The following is a 6,193-nucleotide window of genomic DNA, read 5'->3' as shown; positions in this document are numbered from 1 at the left end:
GTGTGGGATTTGGGCAAGAGTATTTGGTTAATATTTTGAGACACTAATTATCCATATTTAATTATTATATTATTTGAGTGCTTATTTAATTTGGTTAATGCTGCAAAATTGTGATTAAGATATGAAAATGTGGTTCGCCTGGCCGGTGGTGTGTGCTGGGTGTCAATCACGTCTAGGGGGTATTTTGGGACGTGACAAGTATCCCCTTAAACGGATAGTGCTGGACAAACTGTCATCTCTTACATGCTACTCCATCTTAGCCCGCTTCTGCATTTAGAATCTGCCAAAAACCAAAAGCTATGACCAGACAATTGTCATACACTGATTCATATCAGCTCAGGCTCAACCTGAAACTATACTTTCTTAAAGCAGGATTAGAATTATTCTGCAAATTCACATCACGAGATTATCAGAAGAACACCTTAATTTTCCCAAGACTTCATTGGTCATTTTTCCCAGAGTAAGTTTTAACATTCTAAATCTCTATAAGGAGGAAAAAGGGAAGGAAAGCAGAAGTATTTTTCTTTCCTCTACATTTAAAAATAAAAAGAACGAATTTGAAAGTTTAGTTTGCAAATTTCAATTATGTTGAAGTAGCTTTGTAAAACATTGAATTCTGATAGCCTAATATACAATCAATTCATGTTAGAACAAAAGTCCCGTGAAGCATGCATCAATAAACGATCAAATGTCAGATAACTCTTCCTTTTCCTCAAGCTAGTTCTTAGTTCTCACAGACAAAAGCATGTAAGAAACTATGAAAATATGCTAATAGTCCACTGTTGCAAAGCTAAGGTTAATTGTATATGGATTATTTGCTACAGAACATATGCTAAACTGCTGGTTATGCAAGTTCATCACCATCCTGTCATCTTGCCATCTTTGAAGGTTTTTGGTTTTTACGGTATGTCTGTCTTTTTTCCTTTTCTGATGGAAAGATAAACTTCATTGCTATGCACCAAGCTGGTGCCAAATATGTATAGCAAGTAAGATTTTGCTTAATTCTTTACAAAAGGATTTTCACCCTATCATGTCTTTAAAGAGTTAACAAAAAAAAATCTAAAAAGAATGTTTACATACTGGGCATCTTTCAAATTATACCAAGAGTAAACTGGCAATGATTTGAACTGGATACATGATAAGGGCTGATAACTATTTTCAAAACGACTATAATTTCTTTCCACGTTTAGCAAAACAAATGCATGATGGAACCTATTACTGGATGTCTCTGTGAATGGATATAATATCCCATCAGGTACCAACATCTCAAGCAAGTTAAATACGTTGGTACAAACGATCAAAATCAACATTTAGCATTGAAAGCCAATTGGAACACAACTGCCTTCTGGACAAAAACTCCTATAACAGTACTAACCAGAAAACCTTATTTATGAGACAAATCTTATTAACTATGTCGTATTTCAGTTTTCTTCACTTCTCAGCCTTAATAGTCAAGCTTATTCTGTAACTAAAATAACCAAGCATATAATAAGAGCACAAGTAGTTGGGGCAAATGAGTACCGGTTATAGCACATTATAGACTGCTATTGTTTCTTTGACAGAGGTAGAAAGGAATGTCTCCTCCTTTTGATTTCCTAACATTAAGTCAGCGCAAAACCAATTTGTTTATAAAAAATAGAAAGTCTGCACCAATAAACACAGATATTTCTAATTGTGAACTAATGTTATGTACCTGCAAAGCATATTCTGTTTCTCTCCTTCCTCAAATAGATTCATCTTGGCCAAGTTACCTAGTTGAACTATGTTGCTTGGAATATACATCTTGTTTATGAATTATATTCAAAGGGTGATATAATAAACTTATCGTTTTATTAATGAGTACTTCTTAAGGAGTGTGCCAAATCAAATATGGACAAGCAAATATTGAGGGTGGGAGTATTAAGCTCATACCCTTCCAGCTCCAACTCATAATACAGTTCTTTCCTAAAAGATAAACTCAAATTAAAAAATAACCAGATGCAGTTTTACATAGCATCTATAAATACTCAAATTGGCAGAAAAATACGGTCAACATTCTGACGAAACCCCGCAGGATTCAACTTCAACTTTGTTTAGTAATTTCAATTTGAACCTCAAGATAAACCTAAGGATAAAACTAATCACAAAATGAAAAATGAAAAAAGCAGAGAGGAAAAGCAGGAAGGGGAAGAGAGTTAAAATTCCCAAAACAGTAGCACTTACCAGTGAATAAGCAAGTTCAGTGGCAGAAACCTCTGTAATAGATCTTCTCAGCTTCCATGGCTTCAATGCTTAACCAAACTTCACTTCAAAATTTATTCACTGTCCGCCCATAAACAACCCTTGCAAAAACAAAGAAAATTAGGTTGATCTAAATACCCAAACGACACACTGCGCATGAGGAAAAACAAAAAGCAGTCTCATTTACCAGAATTCCTTTAATCTTAAGAAATGTGTGAAACCTTCCAACTCCCTATAAAAGAATTAACAGCAGCAGGACGTCAATAGAAGCATGACCATCTGAAATTGATGAAAGCAAATCACAAAAGTAGAAATTGAAGTGACTATGAAAGGGCCAAAGAGGAGAGAGTAACTCAAATGGAAAAAAGAGAGGAAATTGATGAAATTTGTGAATATATGGAAACAACTTCAGAATAGTGGAAACGAAAAAGAAGCAGAAATGGAACAGAAAAATAGAACTAACCAGAAAGTAGAGAGAAGAACGACATGCAAACAGAGAGAAATTAAAATTTAACCAAAGCACAAGCACCTAAAATTAAATTGACATGGGTCTGCAAATAATAGACACATACATCCTCTAGAAAGTCCACACAGTTAGCTAGTAATAATTAGGATTGAATATAGGTACATCACAAACTCATGAACATAGGGGCTATATGCTAAAAATGAACAAATCTCAAATGACATGCCAAATGCCTGTTACATTCACATGGAAAGACGAAAAGTTACTTGCTTTAGCTGGAGGTATAATCTCATATGATACAACATGAAACATGCATTACTCTCTACCTTTTTGCCTTTATTACCCCTAATGTTGGCTTCATATTCCAAAAAACACAGCTACATGATTACAAAGAAAGTTAAAACCAAGAAGATATGTCATTACAGAACAAGCAAATTAAAAACTTACAATTAGATTAACATTTTCGATAATTTAAAGTCACAGTAGCTGTCAACATTAGTTTTTGATGATCAAGCAAGCAATAACTTTCTCTTTTGCACCTCACTGGTCTTCTTCTCGTTAGAATCTCCAATAGAATAACAACAACAATAGCAACAACAACAACCCAGTGAAATCCCACAACGTGGGGTCTGGGAAGGGTAGAGTATACGCAGACCTTACTCCTACCAAGGTAGGACGGCTGTTTCCGAAAGACCCTCGGCTCAATAAAAAACTTAAAAAACATAAAAAGAGGTCAGATAAGGCTAAGAGATTCAAAGCGATATGGAAATGAAGTAACGCAAGCGACACAGATAACATAGAATAATCAAAGCACAGGAAATAAGAGATAATAGCATAAATCAGAGCACAAGAAGTTATACTACGATAATGCGACTACTAATAAGACAGGATAATGAGACTATCTACTAGCTTTCTACCCTAATGTGGGTCCTCCAAACCCTCCTATCTAAGGTCATGTCCTCGGTAAGCTGTAACTGCGCCATGTCGTGTCTAATTACCTCTCCCCAATACTTCTTTGGCCTACCCCTACCTCGTCTGAAACCATCCATGGCCAACCTCTCACACTTCCGCACTGGGGCATCTGTGTCTCTCCTCTTCACATGCCCAAACCATCTCAATCTCGCTTCTCGCATCTTGTCTTCCACCGAGGCTACTCTCACCTTGTCCCGAATATCCTCATTCCTAAACCTGTCACTCCTGGTGTGGCCACACATCCATCTCAACATTCTCATCTCAGCAACTTTCATCTTTTGAACGTGAGAAATCTTAACTGGCCAGCACTTCGCCCCATACAACATAGTCAGTCTAACCACCACTTTGTAGAACTTGCCCTTAAGTTGTGGTGGCACCTTCTTGTCACATAGCACTCTGGAAGCAAGCCTCTATTTCATCCACCCTGCCCCAATACGATGTGTGACATCATCGTCAATCTCCCCGCTGCCTTGCATAATAGACCCAAGATACTTGAACCTACTTTGCTTCGGGATGGCTTGGGTACCAAGCCTCACTTCCAAGCCAGCCTCCTGAGGTGCTTCACTAAACTTACACTCTAAGTACTCTGTCTTGGTCCTACTCAGCTTAAACCCTTTAGACTCCAGAGTTTGTCTCCAATCCTCTAGCTTAGCGTTAACTCCGCTACGAGTCTCGTCGATCAGGACTATGTCATCCGCGAAAAGCATACACCATGGCACCTTACCTTGAATTTTCCGCGTCAATCCATCCATCACCAAGGCAAATAAAAACGGACTAAGAGCGGATCCTTGATGCAACCCCATCACAACTGGAAAGTGCTCTGAGTCTCCTCCTACTGTCCTTACCCTAGTTTTGGCTCCCTCATACATGTCCTTGATCACCCTAATGTACGCCACAGGTACACCTTTAGCCTCCAAGCATCTTCATAGGATCTCTCTTAGAACTTTGTCGTAAGCCGTTTCTAGGTCGATGAATACCATGTGTAAGTCCCTCTTCCTCTGCCTATACTGCTCCACCAGTCTCCTCACAAGATGGATGGCTTCTGTAGTTGAGTGTCCCGGCATGAATCTGAACTGATTCTCTGAAATAGACACGCCTTTCCTCACCCTCATCTCCACCACCCTTTCCTACACTTTCATAGTATGGCTTAGCAGCTTGATACCTCTATAGTTGTTGCAACTCTGGATATCTCCCTTGTTCTTGTATAGAGGGACCATTACCCTTTCCCACACTCGACCTCCAATAGAATAACACCTGAAGAATAATTATATATCACTATAATCGGAAAATTACTTATAAATTTGGTGAAGAATGATCAAGTATGTTGCCTTAAAAAATCTAATTAGAAATGTAGTTTAGACAATTCATTTTTTGTTGATAGGTAGTTTAGATGCACAAACTATAATCAATAACATTTGAAGGTAAAAATATTTTTTTTCCATTTAACATAATTGATGGTTAAATACTTCACTGATCAATGAGCTTTTGCATCATTAATACCTCTGTTTGATCGAATACCGAGACATTTTTGTTTTACCTTCTCAAAAAAATAAGTTAACTCCGCCTTGTATTTTTTGGACAAATCCAGTGACAATTCTCCACTCATGTCCTTCCAGAGCTGGGCAAGTGATCTTCAAGGACCTCTCCCCAACCCTCTTTTACTTTACATAGCTTTTCGTCTCCTTAATAGCTTGGAGTTCTCCAAAAAAGGGGTTATCAAAAAGATCAAATCACTAACTTCGAAAGTAGTTACTTCAGCTTCAGCCACTCGAATTTTCGGTATTCCTTTTTACTTCTCATCTAATGAATGCAACTTTATGCACTCAAAGAAGAGGCTACATACCTCCTCTAAAGAATTCTTGACTAAACGCCTTAGCGACATAATTCAATTCGGCATACACTAAGAATAAAATTTGATTGCCAGATTGACGTGCTTAACTCCAACATCTGCAGAGTTAAATAACCAAAGATAAAGAAAGAACAAGGGTGTAATCAACAATACACTAATAAAAGCAAATAAAATAAGCAATCCGAATTTTATAGTGTGTTGGTCCTGTCCCTTGGAAGTCCAAAAGGTAGAAGTCCTCACTGACCTAATCGATTTGATTGACAATCATATTTGTATTTGTCCACTATGTGCCTTGTCATTATTTCCTTTGGTTGATTTGAGTGAATACCTTCAAATTGGCCTTAACTAAATCACGTAATCTGCACATGAAAGCAATTCTTTATGAAATCCTAGTGAACCCGAAAAACATCTAGCATAAGCAAAAAAGCAGAAACAAAGGTACCAGACAACATTATAATCATCATTCAAGTTTTATAGTCTACAATATATAAATATGTTAAGAGGATGAAATTCTTTAGCACCTAACTTCCAAACTCGAATGGACACTGGAAAAGGCAAATACCAAAGTCAAAAGATAGATCTAGAAGTAATTATTTCAGACAATAATTTTCCTTTTCTAATTTCCTATGAACCCTCACTGCATGAAAATAGTAATATGCATTCCGAACTCATTAGACCAAACCAACTCA

General features: G+C 37.2%; 1 long non-coding RNA gene across 2 annotated transcripts; it reads right to left on the bottom strand.

The window, feature by feature from the left end:
- Positions 1 to 1,897: 1,897 nt before the first annotated feature.
- On the bottom strand, positions 1,898 to 3,281 carry LOC132617994 (uncharacterized). Of its 2 annotated transcripts, XR_009573910.1 has the most exons (4): positions 3,131 to 3,281; positions 2,408 to 2,499; positions 2,203 to 2,321; positions 1,898 to 1,944 (listed from the first exon to the last, which is right to left on the bottom strand). It is a non-coding gene; the product is annotated as an uncharacterized LOC132617994 (long non-coding RNA). The 2 variants fall into 2 exon arrangements; XR_009573909.1 differs by lacking the exon at positions 3,131 to 3,281 and having other exon boundaries at positions 2,408 to 3,037.
- Between the last annotated feature and the right edge of the window lie 2,912 nt (positions 3,282 to 6,193).

The sequence above is a fragment of the Lycium barbarum genome, chromosome 11 (assembly GCF_019175385.1).
Source record: "Lycium barbarum isolate Lr01 chromosome 11, ASM1917538v2, whole genome shotgun sequence".
NCBI classification, from domain to species: Eukaryota; Viridiplantae; Streptophyta; class Magnoliopsida; order Solanales; family Solanaceae; genus Lycium; species Lycium barbarum.
Note: the sequence above shows the minus strand (reverse complement) of the source record. Positions and strands in the feature narration are given on the sequence as shown.